At 37.7% G+C, this 20215-nt stretch overlaps 2 long non-coding RNA genes across 2 annotated transcripts in view; one reads left to right on the top strand and one right to left on the bottom strand.

Annotated features, from left to right (window-relative positions):
• Nucleotides 1–4664: 4664 nt before the first annotated feature.
• The window catches only part of LOC140520459 (uncharacterized), a 61790-nt gene continuing 46239 nt past the window's right edge, over nt 4665–20215 (bottom strand). The window contains exon 3 of the long non-coding RNA XR_011972514.1: nt 4665–6327. This is a non-coding gene — a long non-coding RNA (uncharacterized lncRNA). The remainder of the gene's footprint in view (nt 6328–20215) is intronic.
• LOC140520455 (uncharacterized) lies at nt 11615–18886 on the top strand. Its single transcript, XR_011972511.1, has 3 exons — nt 11615–11629; nt 15011–15220; nt 18555–18886. It is a non-coding gene; the product is annotated as an uncharacterized lncRNA (long non-coding RNA).

Here is a 20215-nt window from a genome sequence, read left to right on the forward strand (position 1 = left end):
TTGCTAAAGGAGACCCAAAAAAATGCTGAACAAAATAACACCATTAAAAACAGACTAACTCAACAGGCAAAAGAGGTTCAGAAAGCCAATGAGGAGAACAATGCTTTAAAAAGCAGAATTACCCAAATGGAAAAAGAGGTTCAAAAGCTCATTGAAGAAAATAGTTCTTTCAAAATTAGAATGGAACAGATGGAGGCTAATGACTTTAGGAGAAACCAAGAAATCACAAAACAAAACCAAAAGAATGAAAAAATGGAAGACAATGTGAAATATCTCATTGGAAAAACAACTCACCAGGAGAGACAATTTAAAAATTATGGGACTACTTGAAAGCCATGATCAAAAAAAAGAGCCTAAACATCATCTTTCATGAAATTATCAAGGAAAACTGCCCTGATATTCTAGAACCAGGGGGCAAAAGAAATATTGAAAGAATCCACAGATCACCTCCTGAAAGAGACCCAAAGAAAGAAACTCCTAGGAACATTGTGGCCAAATTCCAGAGTTCCCAGATCAAGGAGAAAATATTGCAAGCAGATAGAAAGAAACAATTTGAGTATTATGTAAATACAATCAGGATAATACAAGATCTAGCAGCTTCTACATTAAGGGATCAAAGGGCATGGAATATGATATTCTAGAAGTCAAAGGAACTAGGACTGAAACCAAGAATCACCTACCCAGCAAAACTGAGTATAATACTTCAGGGGAGAAAATGGTCTTTCAATGAAATTGAGGACTTTCAAGCATTCTTGATGAAAAGACCAGAGCTGAAAAGAAAATTTTATTTTCAAACACAAGAATCAAGAGAAGCATGAAAAGGTAAATAGGAAAGAGAATTCATAAGGGACTTACTAAAGTTGAACTGTTTACATTCCTACATGGAAAGACAATATTTGTAACTCTTGAAACTTTTTTCAGTATCTGGGTACTTGGTGAGATTACACACACACACACACACACACACACACACACACACACACACACACACACACACAGAGCACAGGGTGAGTTGAATAGGATGGAAACATATCTTAAAAAATGAAATTAAGGGGTGATAGAGGAATATATTGGGAGGAGAAAGAGAGAAATGGAATGCGGCAAATTATCTCATAAAAGAGGCAAGTAAAAGACTTTTCAGTGGAGGGAAAAAGGGGGGAGGTGAGAGAAAAAACATTAAGCTTACTCTCATCACATTTGACTTAAGTAAGGAATAAAATGCACGCTCATTTTGGTATGAAAACTTATCTTACAATACAGGAAAGTGGGGGAGAAGGGGATAAACAGGGTGGGGGGGATGATGGAAGGGAGGGCAATGAGAGGAGGGAGCAATTAGAAGTCAACACTCTTGGAGAGGGACAAGGTCAAAAGAGAGAATAGAAAAAATAGGGGGCAGGATAGGATGGAAGGAAATATAGTTAGTCTTACACAACATGACTATTATGGAATTCATTTGCAAAACTACACAAATATGGCCTATATTGAATTGCTTGCCTTCCCAATGGGGATGGGTGGGGAGGGAGGGAGGAAGAGAAGTTGGAACTCAAAGTTTTAGGAACAACTATTGAGCATTGTTCTTTCATACAACTAGGAAATAAGAAATACAGGTAATAAGGTATAGAAATTTATCTTGCCCTACAGGACAAAAGAGAAGATGGGGATAAGGGAAGGGAGGGATGTTAGAAGGAAGGGCAGATTGGTGATAGGGGTAATTAGAATGCTTGGCATTTTCGGGTGGGAGGAGGGGAGAAAAGGGGAGAAAATTTGAAACTTAAAATTTTGTGGAAATGAATGTTGAAAACTTAAATAAATTAATTTTAAAAAAAAGAAAAATAAATAAAAAAAGAATCAAAATTAGCCTCATTTCCCCATGCACTGCATTCTCTTCCTCTTTTTGAAAATAAATGTTCTACCCATCTTCAGACATTGACATCACTCCTGTTCTCCATGATTTCTCAAAGAGCCTTTGGAGGAGTTCAGTAACCCTTTTCAAAGATCTTTCCTTCAGTACCCTGGAATGGAATTATTCTGAGCCTGATTACTTGTACTCATTAGAATAGCTAGAGTTCTCCTGTGATCTCCACATTTATTTTAAGTTTCAGTTAACCTCCTTACTTCTATTTGAGTTTCAAATTAACCTCCTTAATTCTATTCTTCCCTATCTGCAGCTCATTTTCTCTACTGAAGAAAAAGAGTAGCTTTTCCTGAATTCCACAACCAAGTAAAGTAAGTGACAGTGGCCAAAGTCTTCTCTCCAACAATGCTAAGTAGTTGTCAAAGAAGGGAAATGGTATGCCTCAAAGTAAAGTTTGTGGAAGAACCAGAATTTCAACTCATTCCTCTTAAAGGCAAATCCAGTGCTTTTTTCAATACATCATGATGTATCTCAAAAATTGTTTTTTAATCATAGAGTAAATCATTTTGGTATTATCTATTTTATTCCTTTCACTTCACAGATGAAGAAACTGCAGCTTCAGTAACTGATATGACTTTACACAGAATACTAGAATTCGTATTGGTTTACACCAAAGACACCAATCTTTAAACCAGAAAGAATAGAATGATAAATTAAGAAATCATTGATTAAGGTTGCACATAAACTCTCTTCTAGGGTTCTGAAAAAACTAATGAAATGTGATTTTCAAGTCACTACCAGGGAACTCTGACAAATCAGAGAGAATAGGAGAGTTACAGCAACACTAGAAATGGATAATGTCATGATTTTCCAAAGAAAAGGAAAAAAATTAGATTCCTTAACCTAAATGTCAATGATTTTGAGTTCCATTCCTAGAAAAATTCTAAACATTATATTGAAATTTAGAAGGGGATATGATGATCACATAGATTCATAAAGAATAAATCATGTCATTCTTTTCCAAACAGGGTTGCTACACTGGCAGATAAAATTATCACTATCAATGATATTTCTGGAGTTTCAACAAAGCATTTGACAAAGTGGACATAATTGAAATGCTCAAATGAGATGATAACAGACTGAGGCAAAATTATAACTGATTAATTGTTCAGATCCAAACAGTGTTCATTAATGGGTCAATATCAACATGAAGGAGAAGAAAAAATCCCCAAACATCTGTTATTGGCCTTATACTACTTGATATTTTTATTAATGATCTAAAGCCTGTCAATTAGAAGATCTCATATCTCTACAAACTAAAGCAACAGAGCTCAGTAGATAATCTGAGAATTATTCATATCCCAGAAAAATATGATGAAATAAAGAGTCTAAATTCCATATTCCAGGGAATCATCAAGAAAAATACCTGGAAGTATTAGGAATAGAAAGCAGCATGAAAATTGATAGAACTCATGGGATGCTCATATAGTGAAACCTCAAATTTACCTCATCCAAAAGAATAAACATCAAATTTCAAAACTTTGATTCTAAAGAGAGAATCTTGAAAGTACAAACACAAATTTAAATGGACCAAAATTACTCAATAAGGACAATAAATGAAAGAAGAAATGGAAATGTAGTATACCAAAAAGTAAGGAAGATCATGTGTGACATTTTTATCAGTGAATTAATGCATAGACAAGATGCTTCGAAAATGTGTATATGGCATAAAAAGAAGAATAGCTAACATGTTGATTGGCAGAATCATGATCCAAAAGGATCTTCATAGGCTAGAGTGACCAAGTAAAATAAACAACATAGAATTTGGGATAGCATTTAGAGTTTGTTGAGACTTTGGAGATTAAAACCCTCACTAGATAAATAAAGAAAATGAGGGATAAAGATGAGGTACTAAACCAGGGTGTTTTTTTTTAATGAACACCAAAAGAATACAGTATGGGGAGACATGCAAAAAAAAATCCACTATAGAATATACAGTGTGGGAGACAGTTCATGTGCAAAAGATGTGGGAGCTTTAGAGGACTAGAAGTTCAATTCAAGCCAAAAGTCGAAGCCAAAAAAAGCAAAAGATATATTAGATTGTATTTATAAAGGGATGATTACCAAAACAAGGAAGCCGATAATCCTTCTGTACTCTCCTTTGGTCAAATTCCATCTAGAATATTGTGTTCACTTTGAATTGCACGTTTTAGGAAGAACACTCCTCACTGTAGTAAAGGGATCTGATAGTCATGACATAAAAAGATGAGCTGAAAGAACTAGGAAATTTAAACTAGAAAAGAGAAAGCCATCTTCAAGTATTTAAAGGCTTATCATGTGTAAGAAGAATTAAATTTGCTCCAACAGATTCCAATGAGTAGAAGTGGGAACAATAGGTGGAAATTGTGGAAAGGTGGATTTCATCCTGGTAAAAGAAAAAAGTTCCTAACAATTATAGCTGTCCAAAGGTGTATTGGTTTGCCTCAGAAGGTAGTGCATCTTCCACCCCCTCTCATTAGAGATCTTCAGTTGTAGGTTAGATAAGTTGTGTGGGAGACATTGTCAAAGTTATTCCTATTCAGATAAAGATTGGCTAGATGATTTCTGATGTCCCTTCCAAATTTGAGATTCTACAATTTATTTCTTCATCCCACTGTTCTATTGATAAATTGATTCCAATGAATCAGTCTCTTACTTGGTATCTAATTTGAACAGACACTATTTAGCTACAAAACAATAAAGGATCTGTGCAAAAGAAAAACCTCAGTAGTATGACATACAAAAAGTTCAAGAGACAGTTTCTGGGTAATTATTCATCTATTATAATTATGTAATTAATATATCATATATAATTACATATTAAGATATAATGTAATATATAACACAATATATAATATGTATAATAAATGATCATAATTATTTAATTAATAAAAGGGGTTATTGACATTCTTGAATGCCAAATACCTCTCACAAAGCCCACTCAGTGCTTACATGCCCTTGGAAGAGTAGGTATTCCTGAGGATGGCAATCAATTTTGACTGGCTAATAAGTAATGAGAAAGAATGAATATTATAATGAGAAATGAACCTATTCTAATGAGGGGCTGGGAGGATATGACTTTGATCATGTCATTTATTTCCAAATCACCCCCAGTCTTGGGTAATCTAGACAAAAGATGTACCCTCCTGCCTAAACCTGCCCGAGTAGAAGACAGGGGCTGGAATTCACCTTAGATTAAATTCTTTATAAGGTTTTCTAGTTGGGTGAGGCAACAACTCCACCTAGATAAGACAGTTTAGGTATGGTCTATTTTGGGGGAAAGGTCAGGAATTTTTTACTGAATGAGACAACCAAGACAACCATGTCTATAAGAAATAAAGTTGGTTGCTTGGTTGTTGTCCTTCATTTTTGAAGAGGACCAAAATGACATCACCATGATAAAGTGAAGTTTGAGTGTGTCTGACTGTGGCTGATCAGACCAGTACTAGCTCAGAATGCTCTACCGCAGGTTGGGCACAAATAGTCCAAGTGAATATTTGGGGTGGATACTACAGATTTGTGCATCCTATGTTTACTTTGTGTTGTCTCAATTCTACTTTGCTCATAAAGCACAGCACTCTTTCTGATGTGGGCGTGCTATGCTGAGGGTCCTGTGCTTGTGTCTCCCATGTCACACAGTCAAATCCAAAGTTCTTGAGAGATCTTGAGAGTGTCCTTGTATCGTTTCTTCTGACCACCATGTGATCACCTGCCCCATGTGAGTACTCCATAAAATAGTCTTTTTGGCAAGTGTACATTTTGCATTCAAACAATGTAGACAGCATTCAAAACTTCTCCATTTGTTATAACCAATGGTTCCACATATGGATGGTGTTGTGGTGGCTGATGGAGCACCTGTGTTTTTTTGGTGTTAATTATTAGGCCAAAATTAGCACAGGCAGCAGAGAATTGATCCATACTTTGTTGCATCTCAGCTTCAGAGGCTGCATTGAGTGCCCAGTCATCTGCAAACAGAAAATCATGCACCAACACTCCCTCCACTTTGGTCTTGGCTTATAACTTTTTCAAATTGAAGAAATGACCCTCAGTATGGTAGTTCACCTTGATGCCACGTTCATCCTTACTGAAAGCACTTGACAGCATGGGAGCAAGCACACAGTCTTGTTTCACTCCATTGTTGTCTGGGAAGGCACAAGAGCATTGTCCACTACCCAGAACCCAGGAAAACATGCCATCATGAAATTGATGTACAACACTGATGAACTTCTCTGGGCAATGAAATTTTGACATAATTTTCCATAAACCCTCATGACTAACAGTGTCAGAGGCCTTGGTCAGATCTACAAATGTTGTATGCAGATTTCTGTTCTGCTCCTGGCATTTCTTCTGGAGATGTCAGGCAGTAAACACCATATCAACTGTTTCTTGGCCCTTTCTGAAGCCATACTGGCTCTCAAGAAGTAAAGTAGAATCTGAAAGAAAACAGAGATTGGAGGAGAACAAGGCAGTCAGAGAACGGACTGATTTAATAGGCCCTCTGGAAATCCCTTCCTATTCTTCTTTGTGTAAGGAGGTAGCTAGTACAAGTCCCTGACACTCTCTTGGTCTGGGTAACCAGAAATGGAGCATTCATCAGGGAGGACCTTAACCCTTGGAACTTCCTCTTCTTCAACAAATGAGTAGAAGCAGTCTTCTGACAAGGAACAGCCATCAAAAGGCAGAGATGGACTTCAGTAGAGAATAAACCAGGGTGGATGGGGAAGTGGTAGGAGGAAAGATTTCAAGAGACTTTTCCCTGCAGCAGCACCTGCCTCAGCCATACTGGCCCATCCCTTAAAGCTCCTCATAAGCCTCCATGATTGCTTTCAGCTCAACCCCCAGCTTCCTGAGGCCCTCCTTCCACCACCAGTGCCTCCACTATATTGCTATCCTTCCCAAGGTTTCCCAGTTTCCCACGCTCTATCTAGCTGTCTGATGCTATCACAAGGTTCAGCCACTGAGCCCTGAGTACCAGCAGAGTATCTTACATATCTCCTCCATGCCAGCCACTACTCTCTGAGTATATGGGACCATTGTAACTAGACAAATTATTTTGGAAGTAGTCCTCATGATGTGGATTCCATCACTGGTAATGCAGTCTTACCCAGATTTCTTCTAATAGAGAAGAAAAAGGGCAAGACATATCAGTTGTCATCTCCTTATGATATAGGCTCATTGACATTCAAGCCTTTGTTATACTCTGTTCCTAAGACATAAGGCATCTCACAGCCTAGCCTAGCACACAAGGCTTCCCCAGAGAATAAAATCTAAAGGCACATAGATACAAATATGCTAAGAAAGCCACCAGGGAACAATTGGCCCCCAGAGTCATGCTTCTCAGCTTGAATAGTTCTTACCCAGTTGCCTCTCCTTTCTTCAAGAAAAACCACTCCTGACACCACAATAAAGGGATTTAGCCTGGCATTGATCCTCCATGCTTTTAGCTGCTGGCTATCAGCAGTTTTCATGTAGGAATCAGCATGGCATATTTGTTCAGAGCCATAACCTAGAACTATTGGATTTCTACTCTCATGGTAAAGTTGTCTTGACTTCCTTGCTGTACTAATATGTAGCTAATATGCCAGACCCTTAGTTCCAACAAGCATAACTCAACCAGACTTTGACAGAATTTAGTTATATTTCTGAGTGGCATCCAGACTGTTAGAGTGTTATATGAAAATCATCTTTTTTCAAGGAGGTATTCTTAGATAATTTTATCACAAAATATTATATGAATTCAGAGAAAGGTGAATTGAAAAAAAATTAGATTGTGTGGGCGATGTAAAATTGGAGCTGATCCTTGAAGAAGGAAAAGAATTTTGAGATGTAGAGAGAATGGAAGAAATCATTCCAAGTGAGGGAAACAGCATCAAAAAGGACACAGCGGTAAGAATGAGCTTGGCATATGAAAAGGACCTTAAAAGCAAGAAGATAATAGAACTACCATCTCATACCAACATGGTATGGTCAAGGACACAGCTATCGATGACATTATAAACTTTAAGAACCCCTGGTCTACAGCAATATTTAGCAGGGTAATGGGAGTAGTGGGTAATGCTCATAATACCAAGACCAAAAATCCTCTGAAATCCTGCACCCCAATACATTTGTGGGGACATCAAACAAAACAGTTGGTAGGAACTGCAGTGTTTCCCCTCTGTCCAACTTTCTGGTTAACAGAAATAACCTAGCTCTGGATTAGTCCTGGACCCAGGACTTCACACTCCCTTATCTTGACAGTACCAGGAACTGAACATTTGCTCTGCCAGTCCTCATTCTTTACGTTCTACCAGTCCAAGAAGAAATTCTCTCCTCTTGACTCCTAGCGTGGACGAGATAACATACTCAATATCAGAATAAGTCCTAATGCAAGACTAACCTAACTCAAGGTGAGAGCCTCAAACATGCCTCATCCCTCTCTAACTAAGCTGACCCAAGGATCACATAAATCTTTGCCGTATTGTAGAGCAATACCAGGGACTGGATATGTGCTCTGCTGCTGAGGATAAGTATGGTCCCCCTGCCCCAACTCATCATTTCCACTTCTTTTTCAAGGATTGGTAATCAGATCAACATTAAATTTATTACTGTAAAGGACATATACATCTACTTCTTCTTGGCCCCAATCAGAATCCCTGTGTTTGACCTTAGATTGGCTAGATCAAAGCTCTATTTCCTGACCACACTAATTGCTCCTTCTTATCATCCTTATCAGACCGAATCCTCCTTATCCCACTATATCTTACCCTTCCTTGTACTCACTGTAACCCCTATTCTCTTGTTAACAAATAGTCTTTTATATTAGACCTATGTCATTCTCTCTCCCTGCCCCAAAGAAATTATTTTGTGTGTATTTTGTTTATATATATATATATATATATATAAAATATGTGTTTAAGTATATATATATATATATATATATATATATATATATATATATGCTTGTGTATATAAATATATGGATAGATAGGTAGATAGATAGATAGGTAGGTAGATAAAGTATGTGTTGTCTGTCCTCTCTTCCTCCCATAAAATGTCAGCTCCTTGGGGGCAGAGACTGTTAATACCTGTCTCCAACTCCAATACCTAGCGCAGTGACTTGCAAATTGTAGATATTTAATAAGTCCTTAACAGAATGAATCAAATGAGCAAGGTGGGACATAGGTGGAAGAAGAGATTAGTAAGGGAAGGTTAAACTAGGAGGACCACCCTTAAACAATAACATCCTGTCTTGGCAAAGACCAGAGCCAACTCACAAGAAATCAGTAATGCCTTTCCTTCCTTTGAAACAACAAAGTGGATAGACTGCTGTCCATGGAGTAAGGAAATTGCGGTTGTGATTCAGTCATTTTTCAGTCATGTCTAATTCTTTGTGAACTCATTTAGATTTTTCTTGGCCAAGACACTGGAGTGATTTGCTATTTTTTTCTCCAGCTCATTTTACAGCTGAAAAAACTGAAGCAAAGAGGGTTAAGTGGCTTGCTCAGAGTCACTCATCTAGTGTCTGAGGCCAGATTTGAAGTAAGAAAGATGTCTTCCTAACTCCAGGCTTCACACTCTATCCATTGTGCCACCTACTTGGGTTCAAGACCTGGGTTTAAATCCCATTTCTGACATGTACCGGTTGTAATCTTGAGCAATCTAACTTTTATGACCAGGAGTTTCTTCATATGTAACATCTGGATAATAGTGAAAGACACTCAAATAAGATGACTTTAAACTTTGAAGTACTACATAAGTATTTATTGATGGTATTGTTTCTTCACAGCCTTCTTCTAGGACTGTTGGCTCTTGTGACTGGTATGATGACTCACCATCAACTTCTGAACCCTGAATGAGGTTACTCCTGTTCTTGCCCCTAGACTGACAAACCATGCAGACCTCTTTGAACCCATAATGTTTATTCAACATTTATACTTAGGTCTGAAATCTCACTAATAGTATTTGAAGCACCCACCTCACTCAGTCCTGTGGGAAAAACTAAATTCACTTGAAAAGTTATTTGTTAGCCTCCTCATACCTAGTACAGAGGTTTTAAAAATCTCCATTTTTCATGTAATCCTGTAAAGCTGCTCTAAAATGACATCAATACTAAATGTGCAGTGCCTTGATGGGTTATTAACTTAAGATGCCACAGGGACAGGTAAGGAGGCACATACCCACTGGGCTCCTGGAGACTTAGAGAGGTGTAGGATCAAAGGTTAACAGAGATAAGACTCAAATGGGTCTAAACCTGGTCACATTTCTCAGAAATGGCATTCCTGGGACTGATAGAAAGATCATCCCCCCTGGACTGGAGATGGCCCCACACACACTTTCTTCAATCTCTGTGGGGTGCGTTGGTATTCAGCCATGAAATCAACCAACTCAACAAGTTCTCTAGGTTTCTTAGTTCATGCTTGCCTTAAAAATAAACCTTTTGAATAGATCCAGAGGGAATAAATTAAGGATTATCTACTCACCATACGCACTTTACCCCTTGTAAAGAAGAGACTGCCAGTCCTTCTAGAGAGAACCCAAAAGGGAGATATTTTGATGTCAATGGATTTTTTGTCAAGTAGACTATAAATATAGACCCCTATGTAGAATGATATCCTGGGGACCATGAAATAGATTTATTGATGTTATGCAGGTCTGTATAGGAATTCAATTTCCTATATACAAGGAGGAACATTATTTGCCAAACCAATCCTAACCCATCAGTCATGGTATAGAATGAGGAGCTGTTTTGCTCTGAAATAGTGACTTTCCTAGTTGGTCAGTGGGTTCCAGGGGGAATAAAACATACTAGTTTTGCTGATAGTGAAGGAACCACATTTCACAGGTTTCAAGTGAATGATGGTGCTGACCCACTTTGAAACAAGTAAATATCTCCTAACAACCTAAAATTATCTACCTCCCTATGTTTTAAGTTAGATATCTTTGGTGGGAGGAGGGCTAGATGGAAGGTGCATTGTTCAGTTGTCTAGCAATTAAGGTCAAAGCACATCAAATACAAGGTTGAAGCAATATATGAAATCCAATGAATATTGGGTATTCCTTCTCTCATTCAATAGAAAGTCAGCTCCTTAAAAGTCAATTCCTTGACGGTAGCAAGCATTGGATAGAACGAGGAAAAAGTTTGGTACAGTAAGGCAAACTTCCTTTTGTATATCCCTATCAGATATGTCAGATATTCTTTTGAATATGCAGTTTTGGATGGGATTCTGTCTAGGGCAGAAAAGAGAATTTCATTTATTGGCGGCACAAAGATACATAGAAAGATAAAAGTAATTGTGGTACATCTGCTCCCCTCATATGCACTACACTTCTCTCTTTGTTGGAATGCCTCTCTGTAGACCACATGCTCCTGAAATTTGAGGAACATGAGGCCTGACCTAGCAGGGAGATTTGTGCTATGTCATCAGTCAATAAGCATTTGTTAAGCACCTTTTGTGTGTAAGGCATTGTGCAAATTACTGGGGATACAAAGAAAGGCAAAATACAATCCTTGCCTTTGAGGAGCTCACAGTGTAATAGGGAAGATAAGACACAATGAAATGTGTTCAAACAAGATATATACAGTTTAAACAGGAAATGGTCAATAGAAGAAAGGCACTAGAATTAAGAAGGTTTAGGAAAGGCTTCCCTTAGAGGGCGAAGGAAGCTGAACAGAGCACAACACAAAGGACTGATTTGTTTGCTTCTTTGTCTTTAACTTGCAGGTGTATGTGGAATATGGAACAGGAGCAGGAGGTCAGTCTGTTTTACCTCTCCTTTCATTTTTACCCCTCTGAAACTTCTCACGTCTATCAAGGGAGCATCATAATAGCTGAGGGGAAACTATTAATCTATGTAATGTACATATTATCAGTAAGAAAGTACCAATGACATTACTAATAAGAAAGAAGACTAGAGTCTAGAATCCACACACCTGGGCAGTTTGGTTCCTACTGGCATCCTTACTAGTCCCTCCATTAACACAGAAAATAAGACTGAATGGTCAAACACCCTCCAAAAGGGCCCTTTAGATATAGCTAGAGGAACTGGACAGGCAGGAAGGCATGAGTTGCCTTAGCATTAAAAAATATAAAATAAAATAAAAGTTCTCAAGCAGTTATAAGAGCAAATACTAACAAGCCCCTCTGCTGGTTGCCCTGCCTCTGGACTCTATGGGTCAGCCCTCATTTCTGCCTCAGTTTCCAACTTTGCTCTTTGTATTCCCCAGGTACTGCTTCAGACTTCATTGTTTCACTTCCTATTGCCGGACTTCAAAATAAACCTGACCATCTTGTTCTTTGCCAACACTATTCCCTAAGTCTGAAATTCCCTCCTCCTCCCAATTTGTTTATTCCCTAACCATTCTTAAAATATAATGAGAATGCTACCTTCTCCAAGAAATCTTCCTTGATCCTACCCCACCCTTATCCTAATTAGTGATAGCCTTTCCTCACATAACACTCTCTTTTATAATTCCTCAATGCACTTCTAACACAATATTGAGTATCACAGTCACCTGTGTTTATCTCTTACTTTCTACTGGACGGTGTACTGTGTGAGAAGTTAGGCGGTGTCACATCTAGGAACCCATCTTTCCAGGACTATCATACATTATTTCCCTTCATATACTCTATAGTTCAAACTGCCTTTTTCATTTTTTGCTGTTCTTCACAAACATTATAACTCCCATCTTCATAAGTTTGCAGTAGCTATCCTCCATACATAGAGAGCCCTTCCTCCCCACCTCTAACTTTTAAAATCTCCATGCTCTTTCAAGGCTCAACTCAAATATTACCTACTACATGGGACTTTTCCTAATCACTCTCAGCCACTATTGACTTTGTTAGAAAAAAAAAATTTAAACTAGTGATTTTGACTTTATATCAGTGGGATAGGAGGTATATAAGTTGATAGTTATCCACATTCCTTTGGTTCCCTTGCTTGCTTAGTAAAGGTCTGAGATTTTTATTTCAGCCTTTTGGTATCTATCCTTCACTAACTGCTCTGTTAATTGTGCCAACACTAGTACAGATATCCTCTACCTATGTGTGTGTCTGTGTGTGTGTGTGTGTGTATGTGCACAAGATCCAATCCACAGTCTTCCTATACTATTATTTCTGTGATGTTTGGATCTAGTTGTGGTAGCTTCACTATCCTTGATGGAGAAAGGAGTTTGTTAAGAAAAAATAATAATTTTTCTAAATTTTTTCAACTTTTTTTCTCTTGGTTGTCTTCCCACTTTTGTCCTTAAATGCTCTTAGGGTGACTTTTCTTCATATCTTTCCAAACTGGTATTTAAATGCATTATTATGGGGGATAAATTCCTATTTTCATAACTGAATACATCATAATAACAAACACCTCTCACTTATCAACAGATATTTAAGGTTTATAAAGAACGGTTTTTCCTAAAATTGACCTCATTGAGGTCACAGGGGAAGAATTCTCAATTCTGTTTTACAGGAAACAGGTCAGTGAAGAAGTGGTTTGTCAAAGGTCAATAAGTTTTAGAGGCTGGATGTGAACCTATTGTTCTGACTCTGAATTTAGAATTCTTTCAAACATCCCACAAAAAAAAAGGCAAAAATCCACTGAATACCAAAATCAGTGATTCCAATCTTAGGAAAACTGTCAAATTTAAGTAACCAAAGAGTTTGAAATTTGCAGAGAGTGACAGCTAGGTTGTACAATAAATAGAATTATTTGTCAGGAATAAAATAATGTCAAGAATAAAACCCTAGAGAGACAGCATCCAAGTAACTAAGAATCAATTTATTTGATTAGCTCATACTCAATAAATTGATGATCAGCATTTTCTCTTAGTAACCAAAGAAGCCAAGGGAGACTCTGAAACACCTTAAATCACGAATTTCCCTGACAAGTGAAACTCAACCCTGAATGGTGAATGTTTAATGAGGAGGTGGGCTAAAAGTCTTCAGTTCATCCTGAAGAGAACATGGTTTGATCATGAGACCCTGTAGCCTCCAGTAATCTGGACTGGGGAAGCCATTTTGACTCAGACCTCACGGGTAAGATTTCTCCTAAATGATTTCCTTTGCTCTAAACTCTAATGGAGGGGATCCAGGACAGTAGTTCCTTCCCCCAGGCAAAGGACTCATCTGGAAGGGATTCTGTTTATACTCAAAATAGGAATCAGTTTTCCCAGTTGGGTGAGGTTCCACCCAAAATAGTTCAGGAGCATGTACCTTCCCTGGTAGGAGTAAATTGATGGCTCAATCATGCCCTATTCAGAGACTAACTGACTGTTTCAGGAGTGGGGTCTTAAAAGAAGTAAGAGGAAAAGATGGATCACAAATAAATAATTAGTATTAAAAACAATAGTACAATATTCATTTCTTTCAGTGGGCAAAGATTTATTGGAAATCTCAGTGATACATGACCTGCACTCAAACCACCCACCAGAGAGCTTTAGGATGAAGGCAGAGACATAACTATGGAAAGGTGATCTGGCCTCTCTCCCAAGGTAGCAAATTTAGAGGACATTGTCAACAATTGCAGTGTAAAAACAGCAAAACTTAGCACCTAGTTAACAAGAATTATTAGTTAAAAATAGGAAAATAATAGCAATGATAACAATGAATCTGTGCACTGCATTAAGGCTGGAGAATTGTTTTGTAAAAATTATCTCATTTTATCCACACAACAATCTTCAGAAGTAGATGCTACTATTATACCCATTTTACAGCTGAAGACACTGAGGCAGATAGAGGTGAAATGATTTGCTACAGACTCACATAGCTAGTAAATATCTGAGGTCAGATTAGATCTTCCTCGCACCAGGTTCAGTGTTATCTACCTCACTGCATTAGATAGCAAGCTAGGGTGAGTTCTTCTACCATACCCACCTTTCTTCCCCTCAACCCCTATCCTCATATGCCAAGCTTCCTAGCAAAGGCCCCACTCTGGGTTTCTAGAATCTCCATCTCCTCCTCCTTTATTCCCCAATACAGGGCACCCTTCAGGTTATTTGTCCTGGGCAAAGTTTGAGGTACTAAACCCAAAAATTCCTGGTTATAGGGCTCTGGATGAGGACACTCTATAAGAAAAAGCTGAGGAAAGGATTCTATACTTGCTTTCTCATATAATGCTTTGATCACTTACCTAATTTCAAAGCAGGAGGTGGCTTCCAGCTCTTGAAGCATGGCCAGTCAAGAACATCATTCTCCCAGAGAATTAGGAGCCCCCAGATAAAAAGTGGACAGACTGCCTTCCTGGCAGAGAGATCTGAAACCTCTATCAGCCCAGCTGCTCAACTGACTCCTTCCATCATGAGAATCATATTCCTTTTCTCCATTCTCTTCCTCTGTGTGGTCCTCATACCACCAGGTAAGGTAGGATTAAAATGATGGTAGGGGCTACACTGCTTGGGGCAGCTTTCTAGAGTACTTGGGTCACCTTAGCCCCAGGGTTGAATTCTGAGCCTTCAGCATCCAGAAATCAGTTTATCAGTTTCTCCAGGTCTTTTCCAAATTGGAAAGTTCATGATTGTTTAGGATACTTCACTTTCTGTTATCTTTATTTCATCACCATTTAGCTGTCCATAACTTCAGACATTCTTCTCTCATTTTATTTTAATTTCTAAAATCTTCTCTTTTTTACATCACCTTCACTTTCAAATTTATCTTCCCTGTCTTCCAAACCCAAAGAAAGGTCCTCTGTAACCTAAAAGGAAGTGTCTATCACCACAAAGAGAGTTGCTATAAACATTTTAGAACATAAAGATTCTTGTCCTTCTTCTCTAATCATTTTTGGAAATAGACCTACTAGTAGCATTGCTGGGTCAAAGGGTACAGGCAGTTTAATAACTCTCTGAGCATAGTTCCAAATTGCTCTCCAAAATGGTTGCATCAGTTCACAATTCGACCAACAATGAGTTAGTATCACAATTTTTCCATATCCCCTCCAATATTTGTCACTTTCCCCTTCAATCATTTTAGCAAATCTGGTCAGTATAAAATATCTCATGGTTATTGAAATTTGTATTTCTCTAACCAATGATTTGATCACTTACCTAATTTCAAAGCAGGAGGTGTCTTCCAGTACTTTAAGCTGAGGATTTTTTCATATGACTATAATTTTAATTTCTTCATTGGAAAACTACCTGTTCATATCCTTTGACCAATTATCAATTGGGGAATAATACTTGCTCTTATAGATTTAACAAAGTTCCTTATATATTTGAGATGAGAGATCTTTTTTGAGAAACTGTCTATAATTTTTTCCCAATTTTCTGCTTTCTTTCTGATCTTGATTACATTTGTTCCATTTGTACAAATTTTTAATTTCATGTAATCAAAATTATTCTGTTTACACCTAGCTTTGCTCTCTATCTCTTATTTATTCATAATTTATTTGCCTGTTCTGAAGTTTGATAAATAATATATCCCATGTTCTTCTGATTTTCTTATATCATTCTTTTTGTCTATGTTATGTATCGGTTTTTAACTTATCTTGGTAAATGGTGTAATATATTGGCCTATACCTAGTTTCTGCCATACTGTTTTCTAGTTTTCCCAAAAACTTTTACCAAATATTGAATTCTTATCCAAAAATCTCAAGTCTTTGCCCTTGTCAAATATAAGAATATTATATTTATTTGCTGCAGTAAATTGTATGTCTACTCTTTTCCATTGATCAACCATTAGATTTCTTAACCAGTACCAGATAGTTTTGATAATTACTGCCTTATAATATACTTTAAGATCTGATACTACTAATCCTCATTTCTTTACATTTTTTTCATTAGTCCCTTTGATATTCTTCCTTTACATTACCTGCCAGAACAGACACAGGAACTATAAGAATATAAACATAAAACGCTTTTTATATAAATAAACTCAGATCCAAATAATTGAACTAATACTTACTATTCATGGGTAAGTAAAATCAATATAATTTTTAAAATGACAATTTTACTTGACTAACCTCAATGTCATCCCAATTAAATTACTAAAAAACTATTTTACTCAATTAGAAAAAATAATAACAAAGTTCATTTGGAAGAACAAAAGGTCAGGAACTTCAAAGAAACCAGGAAATAAAGAAGTAAAGGAAGTAGATTCAAAAGTATCACACCTTAAACTATAATATAAGGGAGAGCATTGTTGAAGTATAAAAGGATAATTTCAATTATTTTAAATTAAATTTTTACTTTTTAAATAAAGCCTATGTAGCCAAGAACTAAAGAAATGCAAAAAATTGGTGGTAAACTTTCATAGACAATCTCTCAGATAGGATGTGATTGGATTGGAATACTGCTGTCTATCGGAAATGATGAGCTGGTTGATTTAGAAAAATATGGAAAGGCTTGGACCTATTAAGGAAGATACTATCCACCTTCAGAGAAACAGATGACAAGTGGGAATAAGCATATCATAGTCTTGCATATATGTGTATGAGTATATTTGTGTATGCTTATACATATCTACATATATGTAAATGCTTAACTGTGGCCTTCTTTAAGGGAGAGGATGGGAGGAGAAAAATAAAGTAAAAAGTGCACAACAGAAAACAAAAGAAAACTAATAAGGAAGCAAAGAAAAGCTGGGCAGGTTTAAAAACATGTAGAATTTATTATATAGGTTTCCTTGAAATGGAAATTTATTACTCCTCTCTTATAGTATGTTGTGTACATGGCAATATTTTTTTCTTTTCTCATTTCTTATTTGAGTTTAACATTTAAAAAATATATTTTAAAAAAACAATTGTGGAGGAGTAAGGAAATGCTTTATGTAGGAGGCAGAACTTGAACTGTGTCTGGGAAGAACTTAAGAACTTGAAGGTGGACCCTTTAGTTCAAATCTACACTATCCTCAGTTCTAGAATTTCTGTTCCCTTGTTTTATCAGTGCCCAAGCCTTGCCAAGCTCTAATCTTATATGACTCCCCACCCTCACCGACATCTGCCTCCTCTGCACCTATCTACATGGCACTGAACGGAGCTAGATGAGGTCACATAATCATGCCGACTGGATTGACATCAAAATTTATGTTATCCTACAGCAACAAATTCGCCAAAATTCATAATCTATTTTGCTCTCCACAGCTGGTATTTCAAACCTTTTCTTCTCTCCTCAAGCCTTCCACACCACTCCATGCACTCACTCTCTCAACTGAGGATCTCACCTCAAACTTATTTGAGAAAATAATGATTAAAATCTCTCTTCTCCCCTTCTCAAAAACTCAAATCCCCTGGCTTCATCCTCAATTCTCTCCTTCTTTACTATAGTCTCTTGCAAAGAGATGGCCCTTCTTCCAATGTCAGCCTCTTCATGTGTACCCTGGATCTTAATTGTTCCCATCTTCTCTAGTACATCATCTTCACTACCCTCCACTCTCCACCAGAACCCTTGTTTTTTTCCAAAGCTTAGTTGGAGCATTAGCTACTGACTGCATCCTTTCACAATCTGTCTAAATGCCTTCTATCTCACAAAGATAAAATGGTAAATGGAGGGGGGAGCTTACAGGGAGAAGATGAATAAAACTGTCAGTTATGAAGATAACCCTCAATCAGCAAATAGTCAACCCTCCACTATCCTGTGTCCCTGTAAACACAACCTCAAAGAATAAAGACAATTGTTACCATTGGTTTCTTTTTCGTACATGTCCCAAGAGATTCAGGAATGAGTCAGTAACATTGCTGTGTGTGTGTTTTTTTGCAGCCAGAAGTGGTAGATGCTGGGATTCAACAAAGTGTGTTCAACTGCAAGGTACCTGTAGAAAATTTTGCAATCCAACAGAAGAGAATCTTGGCCCATGCACGAAACAGCTACAATGTTGCCGGTTTTTGAAAGAACGGTTATCATTGCTGACACCAGAAGATGAGACAAAATCAATATAGATCTGGGCGCATGCACACACACACACACACACACACACACACACATACCCCAGCATTCTCAGATTACTTAGAGAGAAACTGACAACTCCACCTTCCTAAAAATCCAACTTCAGATGCCTGTTTGGTTAAAAATAAATATTAATTTAAATTCCACTTGTGTTTTCTTCCCTGGAGCTATCCAACTTTGGTTCATTTAAAGGCCCAATGAAGGTTTTCCTGGGTCCCAAGCATAAGAGGCTTTAAGCCATCAAAGAAAAGAATGTATTATTGTAACATCACAGGGCATGTAGGTGCCTGGTTTGGGCCCATTTTTTCTTGTCCCGTATATTAAAGATTCAGTCCAAAGGTCTTGCTTAGAGGTGGTCTATCCTGAGCTATTCCTATTTAATCTGGATCATACAGGGAGTGGTTTGGAAAAGATGAGGGCTGCAAGCTTCTCAGTGGGGTTCAGTACCCACTCTAGCTACCAAAGGTAACTCAAAACGAGAAAAGCCATCAAGATGCTTTTTCCTGTTATCTACAATATCTCCATGCTCTGTAATTTTCCTTTGGACAAAACACTGCATGGCACAGTTAGAACTAAGTTTCCTGGATCCCCACCCCTCATTCTTTATTCTTTATTAGGCAATTCAGCCTAATTATAGGCTGAATAGAGCCTCATTTCAGTGGTCCAGATTGCCTTGCCCCACGAATAATGGGCCAGTCTCCTATTAGTGCCTTGTCAGTCACCTTTCTAAATCTCTACACAACGTGGAGCCCTTAGGGGCTTTGGGATTTGAGACAGAGTGAGAAAACTGTTGCACCCAGTTTTCTGGGTGCACCCAGACAAAGAACTATGAAGTCACACTCTGATACTGTTCTCCATTTGCAACTGTTTCCCCTTGTGAACAGAATAAAATAATATTAACTGCAATGCCCTGCATCACTCTTGTCAGAAAAAGTCTCTCCCCTCTTGCTGTGCACAGACCCTATCTTAAGCACTAGGAATACAAATAGCAAAGTAAAAAGTCTCTGCCCTGAAGGAGTTTTCATTCTAACAGAGGTCCCTTCTGGTTCTAGCCTGTCATAATCCCATGATGCTTTACTCAAACACTCTGCCTTGATGCAGCTTATCTGATCTTGATAAATAGATTCTTTGTGCAGCCAACGGTGATGATAAAAAGGCTGCTCCCTAGTGGTCAGCCTCCTGGATAAAGAGGAGATTGGTTCCTGAAGATCTGGTTTAAATTTCTTTTGTTTCCAAGACAAGAAGTTGGATTGAAGGCAAAGGAGGACCTTGGAAAATTGGGGAAGTTAATGAGCTATCACTAAACTCATCAGGGAAAATGTGTTGGCTTCTTCTTTCATTGACCTGAAGCAACAAGATCCCTAATGCCCTGTTAGTACCATGCCCTGAAGTTGTGAGGGAAACCTTCAGAAAGCACACACATGATGGAGTGGAGATTTGGATCACACTGGTCCTGTTGTCAATTCTTTCCCCTC

The sequence above is a fragment of the Notamacropus eugenii genome, chromosome 1 (genome assembly GCF_028372415.1).
Source record: "Notamacropus eugenii isolate mMacEug1 chromosome 1, mMacEug1.pri_v2, whole genome shotgun sequence".
Classification (NCBI taxonomy): Eukaryota; Metazoa; Chordata; class Mammalia; order Diprotodontia; family Macropodidae; genus Notamacropus; species Notamacropus eugenii.